Source organism: Rhinoderma darwinii, chromosome 12, assembly GCF_050947455.1.
Source record: "Rhinoderma darwinii isolate aRhiDar2 chromosome 12, aRhiDar2.hap1, whole genome shotgun sequence".
Taxonomy (NCBI): domain Eukaryota; kingdom Metazoa; phylum Chordata; class Amphibia; order Anura; family Rhinodermatidae; genus Rhinoderma; species Rhinoderma darwinii.
Window position 1 is genome coordinate 36426762 of NC_134698.1, and position 17501 is coordinate 36444262.

Below are 17501 nucleotides of genomic sequence, written 5' to 3' on the forward strand. Positions count from 1 at the left end.
ATGAATGTGTATGTTGGAATGTAAATGCAGTGAATCCATGTGCAGAACGCAAAGGCATTTACAATGCCCTGAAATATCTGTAGCCAATATATGCACTACTAGACATGTATTCTTATATACTAGGAAGGTATTACCACACCTCTGAAAGTCCAGAGCTAGAAACTAGCCTGATAATTATCAGTAATTAATAATAATATTAATTACCAGTTTCCTGATTCCTCTATTTCCGCTGACTGGAGGATTCCATATCTTGCTTCTTTTCACTTTCAAATAGACACCTAGAAAAAAAAAAAGAGGTGTGATAATACGTTCCTGGTATATGCTATAGATGTATTGGATCAGTAAAGAGATGTTAGTGTGCCTAGTTTCTCATAAAACAAAAGCAATTTTTAAAGGGCAATTGAACCCTTTCTGGGATACCTTCTGATGAGCCAAACTAGAGATCCGACCTGAAGAATTCCTATCCAAGAATCTGCACCGACCACCCCATCCTGACTAGATGCCACAAGTAGCATAGAAATGTCTCTGACCACATTCCCTAATTTACTCACCAATCACATTCTCAAGAATATCTTACAAGAACAATTACTATCGAAAAAAAAAAACCTTTTGCAAACAACAACCAAACACAACCTGACCAGGGAAATCCAACTTAAAATCATTTTATTATCAAAACTGTGTGAATTATTTCTATCACACCTACTTTACGTAATGATAATACTTTCAAGAGTAATTTTATCAACATTTATTAGCCCCACAAAAGACTGAACACATACTTTTACCCAAAAGTATAAGTAACCATTTCTCACTTAACTTATGCCTCCTGGAACAAAAACCCTTTTTGAGTAAAGTTATTTTTTCTTCTTTGCTCTCCTGAACTAAGAAGTCACGACAGTCACAATGTTCCATTCACAGCACAATGCCCGTTTGAGAGCAACAATACCTAAAAAGCTGCAGCCTGCCACAAAGTCCTCAGTGCTAACCACCTTTCCCCATGACAACCACAATGCCTTTAATGAACCCTATGCAAGCCACAATACCTGCTAGGCCAACCAAAATACCCACATGACAACCAGAGTGCCCTCTATACCAGCCACAATACCTCAATAAAAGCCACAATGCTCTTCAGGCCAGCCATAATGCCCCCATAACACCCACAAAGTACCTTATGCCATCTACTATGCCCCATGCCAGCCACCAGGTTCTTATAAGAGCCACTATGCCTTATGCCAGCCATATTGCCTCCTTTTAAGTCACAATCAACTCTCTTCCATGCAATAATCAATGCCCTTTAAGCCAGCCCCTATGCCCAAGTGGTATTTAAAAACTGGCAATATCCCTTTACGAGCCACTATGCTGCAATAAAAAGCAACAATGCGCTCATTTCCCCCTTTGCCAAATAGCACATGACAGATACAAATCCCCATGCTAGCCATGACCCCTGCTATGGCCCTTATCCCAGTTAAAATTCCCCCAATGTTAGCCACAATTTCATCCATGCCAGCCACAATGCTAACTAACCACAAAAACACCATGACAGTCAAAGTACCCCGTGACAGACAACATGCTTATATAAAATCACCAATATCCCATATCCAAACCAAAATGCCCCCATTACAGCTACAATGTCCCCAGTATCCTTTATACCTCTCACAATTCCCCTTATTCCAGACACATTGCCCTCAATGCCCCCCTTAGCCAACCACAATAAAACCATGACAACCATAATGGCCTCAGTGCCCCAATGACAACTATAATGCCCTATGACAGTCAAAAAAGTCATCTTGTCAGCCACAATGACTCCATGAAATTTACTAAACCCCCATCTGCAATATTCCTTATCTCCTCAAAATGCCCTCATGACATCCACAATGTTCATAATCCCAGTCACAATACCCCATGAAACTCACAATAAAGCCCACATGAGAGCCACAGTGCCCATGACAGAAACTATTGCCCTACAATGGCCAAAATGCCCCAATGACAACTACAATGCTCTCATTGCCCATTTTACCAGCCACAATGCCCACATAAATACCTCAATGCCCTCCATGCCAGCCCTAATACCTTTATAACTATTAAAATGCCCCCATGACAGCCACACTGAATTAGAATTCCTCAAAGACAACTGCAATAAGCTTAATGATCCTCTAATCAGTCTCATTGCCCCATGAAGGCCATCATATCCTTTATACCAGCTATAGTGCTCCATGCCAGCAAAAACTCATATTTTCTAGTCACAATGCTCACCATAAGAGCCAATATGCCACCATGACACCCACAATATCTCTTATCTCAGCCAATATGTCCTTATTACAGCCACAATTAAATTCATGCCAGCCAGAATGCCCTCATTGCCACCTTTCCAGAAGGAAAGTCTCCATACCACCCACAATGCCCCTGTGCAATCTACAATGCTAAAATGACAACAGCTATATCCATTTTCCCAGTCACAAATCCCCCATGCCAGCCACAATGTACTTTATTAAAGCAACAATGCGGTCAATGCACCTTATGCTCGCCACAATGCCTCTTTGACCAGCAAAAGCCTTTAATACCCTTATGCCAGCTACGAATCCCCACTATAACCAAAATGCCCTCACTTCCTCCTTTGCCAGTTACAATTACCTCCATGCCAGCTAGAATGCCCTTAATTTCCTTTTAGCCAACCACAATATCCCCAAGGCAACCACAAAGCCCTCATGCCAGCCATAATTCCGAATTCCAGCCACAATGCCAGATAGAATGTACTTAATCCCGGAAACAATACCCCTTATGCCAGCCACATTGCCAAAACGACAACCAAAAACCTCCAATGCCCGTATACCAACCATATTGCCTCCATGACAGCCAAAATGTCCTCACATCCCCTTTTGCGAGAAACAATACCATCCATGCCAATCACAACGCCCTCACTTCACCCTTGGCCAAAAACAATGACAACCACAAAGCCCCCATGCCAGCCACAATAACACCCGATATGTCTATTATTCCAGTCAAAATGCCGCCATAACAGCCAGTAACAATGCTGCCAATGCCCCTTATGCCAACCACAATGACAGCTACATATAATCAATGCCCATATAACAGACAAAATGCTCTCATTTGCCTAAAAACATAGCCCTTCATGCCAGCTACAATGTACTAATTTCCTCTTTGTCAACCACAATGTCCACATGACAGTCACAAATCCCTATGCCAGCAATGATGGCACATGTCAGCCACAATGCCCTCCATGCCAGTCGCAATGCCATTATTAGCCTATGCAAACTAGAATGGCCTTGTTCTAACCATAATGCTGCTAATTTAAGCCACAATGCCCACATAACACCCGCTATATGCCTTATTCCATCTGGAATGCTCCAACGCCAGCCATAATGGCTCCCATTCATGCAACAAAGCCTAAATGCAAGCCATAATACTCCTATAAGAGCCACTTTGAACCCATTTTACCCACAATGTCCCTTATACCGGCTACAATATCTCCATGACAGCCAAAATGTCCTCTATGCCAGCCAAAATGCCCTCATTTCTGCTTTTGCCAGTCATAATGCCCCATGACAGCCACAGTTACCTCATTTCTCTCAATGCCGGCCACAGTGCCCTCCATACCTGCCACAATGCCCACATGACAGCAAAAAATTTCCTATTGGGAACGGGGAGATGGTGATGAATGTGTATGTTGGAATGTAAATGCAGTGAATCCATGTGCAGAACGCAAAGGCATTTACAATGCCCTGAAATATCTGTAGCCAATATATGCACTACTAGACATGTATTCTTATATACTAGGAAGGTATTACCACACCTCTGAAAGTCCAGAGCTAGAAACTAGCCTGATAATTATCAGTAATTAATAATAATATTAATTACCAGTTTTCTGATTCCTCTATTGCCGCTGACTGGAGGATTCCATATCTTGCTTCTTTTCACTTTCAAATAGACACCTAGAAAAAAAAAAGAGGTGTGATAATACGTTCCTGGTATATGCTATAGATGTATTGGATCAGTAAAGAGATGTTAGTGTGCCTAGTTTCTCATAAAACAAAAGCAATTTTTAAAGGGCAATTGAACCCTTTCTGGGATACCTTCTGATGAGCCAAACTAGAGATCCGACCTGAAGAATTCCTATCCAAGAATCTGCACCGACCACCCCATCCTGACTAGAAGCCACAAGTAGCATAGAAATGTCTCTGACCACATTCCCTAATTTACTCACAAATCACATTCTCAAGAATATCTTACAAGAACAATTACTATCGAAAAAAAAAAACCTTTTTGCAAACAACAACCAAGCACAACCTGACCAGGGAAATCCAACTCAAAATCATTTTATTATCAAAACTGTGTGAATTATTTCTATCACACCTACTTTACGTAATGATAATACTTTCAAGAGTAATTTTATCAACATTTATTAGCCCCACAAAAGACTGAACACATACTTTTACCCAAAAGTATAAGTAACCATTTCTCACTTAACTTATGCCTCCTGGAACAAAAACCCTTTTTGAGTAAAGTTATTTTTTCTTCTTTGCTCTCCTGAACTAAGAAGTCACGACAGTCACAATGTTCCATTCACAGCACAATGCCCGTTTGAGAGCAACAATACCTAAAAAGCTGCAGCCTGCCACAAAGTCCTCAGTGCTAACCACCTTTCCCTATGACAACCACGATGCCTTTAATGAACCCTATGCAAGCCACAATACCTGCTAGGCCAACCAAAATGCCCACATGACAACCAGAGTGCCCTCTATACCAGCCACAATACCTCAATAAAAGCCACAATGCTCTTCAGGCCAGCCATAATGCCCCCATAACACCCACAAAGTACCTTATGCCATCTACTATGCTCCATGCCAGCCACCAGGTTCTTATAAGAGACACTATGCCTTATGCCAGCCATATTGCCTCCTTTTAAGTCACAATCAACTCTCTTCCATGCAATAATCAATGCCCTTTAAGCCAGCCCCTATGCCCAAGTGGTATTTAAAAACTGGCAAAATCCCTTTACGAGCCACTATGCTGCAATAAAAAGCAACAATGCGCTGACTTCCCCCTTTGCCAACTAGCACATGACAGATACAAATCCCCATGCTAGCCATGACCCCTGCTATGTCCCTTATCCCAGTTAAAATGGCCCCAATGTTAGCCACAATCTCATCCATGCCAGCCACAATGCTAACTAACCACAAAAACACCATGACAGTCAAAGTACCCCGTGACAGACAACATGCTTATATGAAATCACTAATATCCCATATCCAAACCAAAATGCCCCCATTACAGCTACAATGTCCCCAGTATCCTTTATACCTCTCACAATTCCCCTTATTCCAGATACATTGCCCTCAATGCCCCCCTTAGCCAACCACAATAAAACCATGACAACCACAATGGCCTCAGTGCCCCAATGACAACTATAATGCCCTATGACAGTCAAAAAAGTCATCTTGTCAGCCACAATGACTCCATGAAATTTACTAAACCCCCATCTGCAATATTCCTTATCTCCTCAAAATGCCCTCATGACATCCACAATGTTCATAATCCCAGTCACAATACCCCATGAAACTCACAATAAAGCCCACATGAGAGCCACAGTGCCCATGACAGAAACTATTGCCCTACAATGGTCAAAATGCCCCAATGACAACTACAATGCTCTCATTGCCCATTTTACCAGCCACAATGCCCACATAAATACCTCAATGCCCTCCATGCCAGCCCTAATACCTTTATAACTATTAAAATGCCCCCATGACAGCCACACTGAATTAGAATTCCTCAAAGACAACTGCAATAAGCTTAATGATCCTCTAATCAGTCTCATTGCCCCATGAAGGCCATCATATCCTTTATACCAGCTATAGTGCTCCATGCCAGCAAAAACTCATATTTTCTAGTCACAATGCTCACCATAAGAGCCACCATGACACGCACAATATCTCTTATCTCAGCCAATATGTCCTTATTACAGCCACAATTAAATTCATGCCAGCCAGAATGCCCTCATTGCCACCTTTCCAGAAGGAAAGTCTCCATACCACCCACAATGCCCCTGTGCAATCTACAATGCTAAAATGACAACAGCTATATCCATTTTCCCAGTCACAAATCCCCCATGCCAGCCACAATGTACTTTATTAAAGCAACAATGCGGTCAATGCACCTTATGCTCGCCACAATGCCTCTTTGACCAGCAAAAACCTTTAATACCCTTATGCCAGCTACGAATCCCCACTATAACCAAAATGCCCTCACTTCCTCCTTTGCCAGTTACAATTACCTCCATGCCAGCTAGAATGCCCTTAATTTCCTTTTAGCCAACCACAATATCCCCAAGGCAACCACAAAGCCCTCATGCCAGCCATAATTCCGAATTCCAGCCACAATGCCAGATAGAATGTACTTAATCCCGGAAACAATACCCCTTATGCCAGCCACATTGCCAAAACGACAACCAAAAACCTCCAATGCCCGTATACCAACCATATTGCCTCCATGACAGCCAAAATGTCCTCACATCCCCTTTTGCGAGAAACAATACCATCCATGCCAATCACAAAGCCCTCACTTCACCCTTGGCCAAAAACAATGACAACCACAAAGCCCCAATGCCAGCCACAATAACGCCCGATATGTCTATTATTCCAGTCAAAATGCCGCCATAACAGCCAGTAACAATGCTGCCAATGCCCCTTATGCCAACCACAATGACAGCTACATATAATCAATGCCCATATAACAGACAAAATGCTCTCATTTGCCTAAAAACATAGCCCTTCATGCCAGCTACAATGTACTAATTTCCTCTTTGTCAACCACAATGTCCACATGACAGTCACAAATCCCTATGCCAGCAATGATGGCACATGTCAGCCACAATGCCCTCCATGCCAGTCGCAATGCCATTATTAGCCTATGCAAACTAGAATGGCCTTGTTCTAACCATAATGCCGCTAATTTAAGCCACAATGCCCACATAACACCCGCTATATGCCTTATTCCATCTGGAATGCTCCAACGCCAGCCATAATGGCTCCCATTCATGCAACAATGCCTAAATGCAAGCCATAATACTCCTATAAGAGCCACTTTGAACCCATTTTACCCACAATGTCCCTTATACCGGCTACAATATCTCCATGACAGCCAAAATGTCCTCTATGCCAGCCAAAATGCCCTCATTTCTGCTTTTGCCAGTCATAATGCCCCATGACAGCCACAGTTACCTCATTTCTCTCAATGCCGACCACAGGGCCCTCCATACCTGCCACAATGCCCACATGACAGCAAAAATTTCCTATTGGGAACGGGGAGATGGTGATGAATGTGTATGTTGGAATGTAAATGCAGTGAATCCATGTGCAGAACGCAAAGGCATTTACAATGCCCTGAAATATCTGTAGCCAATATATGCACTACTAGACATGTATTCTTATATACTAGGAAGGTATTACCACACCTCTGAAAGTCCAGAGCTAGAAACTAGCCTGATAATTATCAGTAATTAATAATAATATTAATTACCAGTTTTCTGATTCCTCTATTTCCGCTGACTGGAGGATTCCATATCTTGCTTCTTTTCACTTTCAAATAGACACCTAGAAAAGAAAAAAAGAGGTGTGATAATACGTTCCTGGTATATGCTATATATGTATTGAATCAGTAAAGAGATGTTAGTGTGCCTAGTTTCTCATAAAACAAAAGTAATTTTTAAAGGGCAATTGAACCCTTTCTGGGATACCTTCTTATGAGCCAAACTAGAGATCCCACCTGAAGAATTCCTATCCAAGAATCTGCACCGACCACCCCATCCTGACTAGAAGCCACAAGTAGCATAGAAATGTCTCTGACCACATTCCCTAATTTACTCACCAATCACATTCTCAAGAATATCTTACAAGAACAATTACTATCGAAAAAAATACCTTTTGCAAACCACAAACAAACACAACCTGACCAGGGAAATCCAACTCAAAATAATTTTATTATCAAAACTGTGTGAATTATTTCTATCACACCTACTTTACGTAATGATAATACTTTCAAGAGTAATTTTATCAACATTTATTAGCCCCACAAAAGACTGAAAACATACTTTTACCCAAAAGTATAAGTAACCATTTCTCACTTAACTTATTCCTCCTGGAACAAAAACCCTTTTGAGTAAAGTTACTTTTTCCACTTTGCTCTCCTGAATTAAGAAGTCACGACAGTCACAATGTTCCAATCACAGCACAATGCCCGTTTGAGAACAACAATACCTAAAATGCTGCAGTACCTGCCACAAAGTCTTCAGTGCCAACCACCTTTCGCCATGACAACCACAATGCCTTTAATGAACCCTATGCAAGCCACAATACCTGCTAGGCCAACCAAAATTCCCAAATGAAAACCAGAGTGCCCTCTATACCAGCCACAATACCCCAATAAAAGCCACAATGCTCTTCAGGCCAGCCATAATGCCCCCATAACACCCACAAAGTACCTTATGCCATCTACTATGCCCCCTGCCAGCCACCAGGTTCTTATAAGAGCCACTATGCCTTATGCCAGCCATATTGCCTCCTTTCAAGTCACAATCAACTCTCTTCCATGCAATAATCAATGCCCTTTAAGCCAGCCCCTATGCCCAAGTGGTATTTAAAAACTGGCAATATCCCTTTACGAGCCACTATGCTGCAATAAAAAGCAACAATGCGCTCACTTCCCCCTTTGCCAACTAGGACATGACAGATACAAATCCCCATGCTAGCCAGGACCCCTGCTATGTCCCTTATCCCAGTTAAAATGCCCCCAATGTTAGCCACAATTTCATCCATGCCAGCCACAATGCTAACTAACCACCAAAACACCATGACAGTCAAAGTACCCCGTGACAGACAACATGCTTATATGAAATCACCAATATCCCATATCCAAACCAAAATGCCCCATTACAGCTACAATGTCCCCAGTATCCTCTATACCTCTCACAATTCCCCTTATTCCAGACACATTGCCCTCAATGCCCCCCTTAGCCAACCACAATAAAACCATGACAACCACAATGGCCTCAGTGCCTTAATGACAACTATAATGCCCTATGACAGTCAAAAAAGTCATCTTGCCAGCCACAATGACTCCATGAAATTTACTAAACCCCCATCTGCAATATTCCTTATCTCCTCAAAATGCCCTCATGACATCCACAATGTTCATAATCCCAGTCACAATACCCCATGAAACTCACAATAAAGCTCACATGAGAGCCACAGTGCCCATGACAGAAACTATTGCCCTACAATTGCCAAAATGCCCCAATGACAACTACAATGCTCTCATTGCCCATTTTACCAGCCACAATGCCCACACGAATACCTCAATGCCCTCCATGCCAGCCCTAATACCTTCATAACTATTAAAATGCCCCCGTGACAGCCACACTGAATTCGAATTCCTCAAAGACAACTGCAATAAGCTTAATGATCCTCTAATCAGTCTCATTGCCCCATGAAGGTCATCATATCCTTTATACCAGCTATAGTGCTCCATGCCAGCAAAAACTCATATTTTCCAGTCACAATGCTCACCATAAGAGCCAATATGCCACCATGACACCCACAATATCTCTTATCTCAGCCACTATGTCCTTTTTAAAGCCACAATTAAATTCATGCCAGCCAGAATGCCCTCATTGCCACCTTTCCAGAAGGAAAGTCTCCATACCACCCACAATGCCCCTGTGCAATCTACAATGCCAAAATGACAACAGCTATATCCATTTTCCCAGTCACAAATCCCCCATGCCAGCCACAATGTACTTTATTAAAGCAACAATGCGGTCAATGCACCTTATGCTCGCCACAATGCCTCTTTGACCAGCAAAAGCCTTTAATACCCTTATGCTAGCCACGAAACCCCACTATAACCAAAATGCCCTCACTTCCTCCTTTGCCAGTTACAATGACCTCCATGCCAGCCAGAATGCCCTTAATTTCTTTTTAGCCAACCACAATATCCCCAAGGCAACCACAAAGCCCTCATGCCAGCCATAATTCCACATTCCAGCCACAATGCCAGATACAATGTACTTAATTCCAGAAACAATACCCCTTATGCCAACCACATTGCCAAAACGACAACCACAAACCTCCAATGCCCGTATACCAACCATATTGCCTCCATGACAGCCAAAATGTCCTCACATCCCCTTTTGCGAGAAACAATACCATCCATGCCAATCACAACGCCCTCACTTCAACCTTGGCCAAAAACCATGACAACATGACAACTACAAAGCCCCCATGCCAGCCACAATAACACCCAATATGTCTATGTAATGACGGGGGTGGGGGGACAGACAAGTGAGCCCTAATCTACCCGCCACTTAGTCCCTGCCTACTTGCAACGACCCGCGCTAGGCGACGGGGTACAACTGGGCGACGGTCCCTACGCTCAATAAGTGCACGACAGACAAACAGACAAAGGTACACAGAGCTAGGGGGAGAAAGGGGAGTTGCCCACGGCAACACCGTGAGCAACAAGAGAAGTGAACAAGCCGAGTCAAACCAGGAGAGTACGAGGTGCCAAACGCAGAGCAGAAGAGTAGTGAACAAGCTGAGTCAAACCAGGAGTGTACGAGGTACCAAACGCAGAGCAGGAGAGTAGTCAGCAAGCCGGGGTCAATATGAAGCAAGGTCAATAGTACAAGAAGCTGCAGCAGGGCCAGGAAACCAAACGAGAAGAATCACAAGCAAAGGAGGAACAGGAAAGGCAGGTATAAACAGACAGAGGGCGGGAGCTAGCTCAGTCTGGCCAGGCTGTGATAGGTTCTCCCACTCCTAAGCCTGCCACCCTGAGTGGTGGAAGATGGAGTCAGTCTCACAGACATAGAAGCAGGTGCAGACTGATTATCTATGGGCGTTAACCCCGAAGCTGTGCCTGGCAGATCCTTTACAGTACCCCCCCTTTTATGAGGGGCCACCGGACCCTTTCTAAGTGGACCTGGTTTACTGGGGAAATGAAGGTGAAACCTCCTGACCAATATCCCAGCGTGAACATCCCGAGCGGGTACCCAAGTCCTCTCCTCAGGCCCGTATCCTCTCCAATGGACCAGGTACTGGAGGGAGCCTTGGACCATCCTGCTGTCCACAATCTTGGCCACCTCGAATTCTGCCCCCTCAGGGGTGAGAAAAGGGACCGGAGGTTTCCTCGAGGGAGCCAAGGACGGGGAGCAGCGTTAAAGGAGGGAGGCATGGAACACGTCATCAGGAGACAGGATTGAGGACTTCAATGACCTTGTACGGCCCTATAAACCAGGGAGCAAACTTCTTGGACGGGACCTTAAGGCGCAAATTTTTAGACGATAGCCACACCAGATCCCCGACCATAAACAAGGGGTTAGCAGAACGTTTTCTATCTGCCTGAGTTTTTTGTATGCTCTGGGACACCTCTAGGTTCTTCTGAACCTGAGCCCAGACTGTGCACAGTTCTCGATGAACGACCTCTACCTCGGGATTGTTGGAACTACCAGGTGAAACGGAAGAGAACCGTGGATTAAAAGCAAAATTACAGAAAAAGGGGGAGACCCCTGACGAGTTACTGACCCGGTTATTAAAGGAAAATTCGGCGAGGGGAATGAATGAGACCCAATCATATTGACAGTCAGAGATAAAGCACCTTAAATATTGTTCTAGAGACTGATTAGTCCTCTCAGTTTGGCCATTAGTTTCAGGATGGAAGGCAGAGGAGAAGGACAGATCAATCTCCAACTTTTTACAGAAGGCTCTCCAAAACAATGAAACAAATTGTACCCCTCTATCAGAAACAATATTGACAGGGGCCCCATGGAGACGCAGGATGGGTTTGACAAACAAGGTAGCTAACGTCTTAGCATTGGGTAGTTTCTTGAGGGGCACAAAATGGCACATCTAACTGAAGCGGTCTACTACAACCCACACCACCGACTTGCCTTGAGATGGAGGCAAATCGGTGATAAAATCCATGGAAATATGGGTGCAAGGTCTCTGGGGAATGGGCAAAGAACATAGTAAGCCCGCTGGTCGGGACCTGGGAGTCTTGGACCTAGCACAAACTTCACAAGCGGCGACGTAGGCCTTAACGTCTATAGGCAACCCAGGCCACCAATAGTTTCTGGCAATGAGGTGCTTGGTACACAGGATGCCTGGATGGCCAGATAGTGCAGAGTCATGATTTTCCCTAAGTACCCTTAGCCGGAATTGCAGGGGAACAAACAGCTTGTTCTCAGGAAGGCTCCCGGGAGCTGAACCTTGATCAGCCGCAATTTCAGAGACTAAATCAGAATCAATAGCGGAAATGATTATACCTGGAGGCAAAATACAAGCAGGATCTTCCTCCGAAGGAGGGCTGGCCATGAAGCTACGTGACAGTGCATCAGCCTTAACATTTTTAGACCCAGCCCTATAGGTAACCACAAAGTTGAATCTGGTAAAAAATAACGCCCAACGAGCTTGTCTCGGGTTTAGCCTCCGGGCAGATTCTAGGAAAACCAGATTCTTGTGGTCGGTAAGGACCGTTACCTGGTGCCTAGCCCCCTCCAGGAAGTGGCGCCACTCTTCAAGTACCCATTTAATGGCTAAGAGTTCGCGGTTGCCAATATCATAGTTACTCTCAGTGGGTGAAAACTTCCTGGAGAAGTAGGCACAAGGACGGAGATGGGTGAGGGACCTGGTACCCTGGGACAAGACAGCCCCCACTCCCACCTCGGACACGTCAACCTCCACGATAAATGGCTCCATTTGGTTGGGCTGAACCAGCACCGGGGCCGAGATAAAGCACTTCTTAAGGACCTCAAAAGCCTGGACAGCCTCAGGAGGCCAGTGGAGGAGATCAGCATCTTTGTGAGTGAGATCCGTAAGAGGCTTAGCGATGACGAGAAGTTAGCAATAAACCTCCTGTAATAATTAGCGAACCCCAGGAAGCACTGTAACGCCTTCAGGGAGGCAGGTTGGACCCATTCCGCCACAGCCTGGACCTTGGCAGGGTCCATGCGGAATTCATGAGTAGTGAGGATTTGGCCCAAAAATGGTATCTCCTGCACCCCAAACACACATTTTTCGGTCTTCGCAAACAGTTTGTTTTCTCGAAGGACCTGGAGCACCTTCCTGACATGCTCAATGTGGGAGGACCAGTACTTGGAAAACACAAGTATGTCATCAAGGTACACTACAAGAAATACCCCCAGGTAGTCTCTTAAATTCTCATTTATGAAATTCTGGAAGACCGCGGGAGCATTACACAACCCAAAGGGCATGACAAGTTATTCGAAATGACATTCGGGCGTGTAAAACGCAGTCTTCCACTCATCCCCCTCTTTGATGCGGATAAGGTTATACGCCCCCCGTAGATCAAACTTAGAGAACCATTGGGCCCCCTGAACCTGATTAAAGAGTTCAGGAATCAGAGAAAGGTGATACTGGTTCCTTACAGTGACCTTATTCAAGCTTCGGTAGTCAATGCATGGCCTAAGACCACCATCCTTCTTCCCTACGAAGAAGAAGCCAGCACCTACCGGAGAAGTAGAGGGGCGAATGTAACCCTTGTCCAGGCATTCCTGGATATACTCTCTCATGGCTTCACGTTCGGGACAAGAGAGATTAAATATCCTACCCTTAGGGAGCTTAGCTCCTGGTACCAAATTGATTGCTCAATCATATTCTCTATGAGGAGGTAACACTTCGGAGGCCTCCTTAGAGAAAACATCGGCGAAGTCCTGAACAAACTCAGGTAGCGTGTTCACCTCCTCAGGGGGAGAAATAGAATTAACAGAAAAACATGACGTCAAGCATTCATTACCCCACTTGGTAAGGTCCCCAGAATTCCAGTCAAACGTGGGATTATGCAACTGCAACCAGGGAAGGCCTAAAACCAAATCGGACGATAATCCCTGCATTAACAGTACAGAGAACTGCTCCAAATGCATGGAGCCAACAAGGAGTTCAAAAACAGGGGTATGCTGTGTAAAATAACCATTAGCAAGAGGAGTGGAGTCGATACCCACTACCGGGACAGGTTTAGGCAAATCAATCAAAGGCATAGCTAGAGACATAGCAAATTCCACAGACATGATATTAGCAGAAGACCCTGAATCCACGAAGGCACTGCCGGTAGCAGACCTACCACCAAAAGAGACCTTAAAGGGAAGCAAGATTTTATTACGTTTCATATTCACGGGAAATACCTGTGCGCCCAAGTGACCTCCCCGATGATCACTTAGGCGCGGAAGTTCTCCGGCTGCATTCTTACGCTTAGGAAAGTTGTTCACTTGATGCTTGTCATCCCCACAGTAGAAGCAGAGACCATTCTTCCTGCGGAAATCTCTACGTTGTTGGGGGACACGGAGGCCCCGAGTTGCATAGGTACCTCCGAGTCTTCCGGGGAGGAACGAAGCAACGGAACCTCGGGAGGCATCATGGGGGAGTCAGAGGAGAAAACATCAAGACGTTCAAGTCGTTGTTGCCTGAGACGTCGGTCAAGTCGTACCGCTAAAGCCATAACCTGGTCTAGGGAGTCAGAAGAGGGATAACTAACTAGCAGATCTTTCAGGGCGTTCGACAGACCCAACCTAAACTGGCACCTTAAGGCAGGGTCATTCCACCGAGAAGCTACGCACCACTTCCTAAAGTCAGAGCAATACTCCTCAACAGGTCTCTTACCCTGACGTAAGGTCATCAGCTGACTCTCGGCAAAAGCAGTCTTGTCAGTCTCGTCATAGATGAGTCCGAGAGCAGAAAAGAAAAGATCAACGGAGGAAAGTTCAGGGGCGTCAGGAGCCAAAGAGAAGGCCCATTCTTGGGGCCCTTCCTGGAGCTGGGACATAATTATACCCACCCGCTGGCTCTCTCAACCTGAGGAGTGGGGCTTTAAACGAAAATAGAGCCTACAACTCTCCCGAAAGGAGAGAAAAGTCTTCCGGTCCCCTGAGAACCGGTCGGGCAACTTGAGGTGGGGTTCAAGAGGTGAGTTGAGGGGGACTACCATGGTAGCATCAGGCTGGTTGACCCTCTGAGCCAGGGCCTGTAGGGAGAGACCCTGCATTTGCTGAGCCAGGGTCTCAAGGGGGTCCATAGTGGTGTCAGGGACCAGGGTAGACTAGGTATGGGCTTGTGATTATGTAATGACGGGGGTGGGGAGACAGACAAGTGAGCCCTAATCTACCCGCCACTAAGTCCCTGCCTACTTGCAACGACCCGCGCTAGGCGACGGGGTACAACTGAGCGACGGTCCCTACGCTCAATAAGTGCACGACAGACAAACAGACAAGGGTACACAGAGCTAGGGGGAGAAAGGGGCAGTTGCCCACGGCAACACTGTGAGCAACAAGAGAAGTGAACAAGCCGAGTCAAACCAGGAGAGTACGAGGTGCCAAACGCAGAGCAGAAGAGTAGTGAACAAGCCGAGTCAAACCAGGAGTGTACGAGGTACCAAACGCAGAGCAGGAGAGTAGTCAGCAAGCCGGGGTCAATATGAAGCAAGGACAATAGTACAAGAAGCTGCAGCAGGGCCAGGAAACCAAACGAGAAGAATCACAAGCAAAGGAGGAACAGGAAAGGCAGGTATAAATAGACAGAGGGCGGAAGCTAGCTCCGTCTGGCCAGGCTGTGATAGGTTCTCCCATTCCTAAGCCTGCCACCCTGAGTGGTGGAAGATGGAGTCAGTCTCACAGACATAGAAGCAGGTGCAGACTGATTATCTATGGGCGTTAACCCCGAAGCTGTGCCTGGCAGATCCTTTACAGTCTATTATTCCAGTCAAAATGTCGCCATAACAGCCAGTAACAATGCTGCCAATGCCCCTTATGCCAACCACAAGGACACAATTACAGCTACATATAATCAATGCCCATATGACAGACAAAATGCTCTCATTTGCCTAAAAACAAAGCCCTTCATGCCAGCTACAATGTTATAATTTCCTCTTTGTCAACCACAATGTCCACATGACAGTCACAAATCCCTATGCCAGCAATGATGGCACATGTCAGCCACAATGCCCTCCATGCCAGTCACAATGCCATTATTAGCCTATGCAAACTAGAATGGCCTTGTTCTAACCATAATGCCGCTAATTTAAGCCACAATGCCCACATAACACCCGCTATATGCCTTATTCCATCTGGAATGCTCCAACGCCAGCCATAATGGCTCCCATTCAAGCAACAATGCCTAAATGCAAGCCATAATACTCTTATAAGAGCCACTTTGAACCCATTTTACCCACAATGTCCCTTATACCGGCTACAATATCTCCATGACAGCCAAAATGTCCTCTATGCCAGCCAAAATGCCCTCATTTCTGCTTTTGCCAGTCATAATGCCCCATGACAGCCACAGTTACCGCATTTCTCTCAATGCCGGCCACAGGGCCCTCCATACCTGCCACAATGCCCACATGACAGCAAAAATTTCCTATTGGGAACGGGGAGATGGTGATGAATGAGTATGTTGGAATGTAAATGCAGTGAATCCATGTGCAGAACGCAAAGGCATTTACAATGCTCTGAAATATCTGTAGCCAATATATGTACTACTAGACATGTATTCTTATATACTAGGAAGGTATTACCACACCTTTGAAAGTCCAGAGCTAGAAACTAGCCTGATAATTATCAGTAATTAATAATAATATTAATTACCAGTTTTCTGATTCCTCTATTGCCGCTGACTGGAGGATTCCATATCTTGCTTCTTTTCACTTTGAAATAGACACCTAGAAAAAAAAAAAAAAGAGGTGTGATAATACGTTCCTGATATATGCTATAGATGTATTGGATCAGTAAAGAGATGTTAGTGTGCCTAGTTTCTCATAAAACAAAAGCAATTTTTAAAGGGCAATTGAACCCTTTCTGGGATACATTCTGATGAGCCAAACTAGAGATCCCACCTGAAGAATTCCTATCCAAGAATCTGCACCGACCACCCCATCCTGACTAGAAGCCACAAGTAGCATAGAAATGTCTCTGACCACATTCCCTAATTTACTCACCAATCACATTCTCAAGAATATCTTACAAGAACAATTACTATCGAAAAAAAAAAACCTTTTGCAAACAACCACCAAACACAACCTGAGTAATTTTATCAACATTTATTAGCCCCACAAAAGACTGAAAACATACTTTTACACAAAAGTATAAGTAACCATTTCTCACTTAACTTATGCCTCCTGGAATAAAAACCCTTTTAAGTAAAGTTATTTTTTCTTCTTTGCTCTCCTGAATTAAGAAGTCACGACAGTCACAATGTTCCAATCACAGCACAATGCCCGTTTGAGAACAACAATACCTAAAAAGCTGTAGGACTTGTAATATTATAGTATTTAAAAAAGTAATTAAAACTAATTTAACCCGTTAGTGACCGACCCATCGTGTTTCTACGTCGTTCACTAACGGGCTTTATTCCGATGCCATAGACTTTTTACGTCGCGGCATCGGAATAAAATAGCGCCGCCGGGGGGAGGTTCAACGAATACCG

The 17501-nt window shown here is 44.7% G+C and overlaps 1 long non-coding RNA gene across 1 annotated transcript in view; it reads right to left on the minus strand.

Annotated features, from left to right (window-relative positions):
- Positions 1-208: 208 nt before the first annotated feature.
- LOC142664809 (uncharacterized) overlaps positions 209-17501 on the minus strand; it is a 33312-nt gene continuing 16019 nt past the window's right edge. The window contains exons 3-6 of the long non-coding RNA XR_012851387.1: positions 16664-16737; positions 7534-7607; positions 3874-3947; positions 209-278 (exon numbers count right to left, since the gene is read on the minus strand). This is a non-coding gene — a long non-coding RNA (uncharacterized LOC142664809). The remainder of the gene's footprint in view (positions 279-3873; positions 3948-7533; positions 7608-16663; positions 16738-17501) is intronic.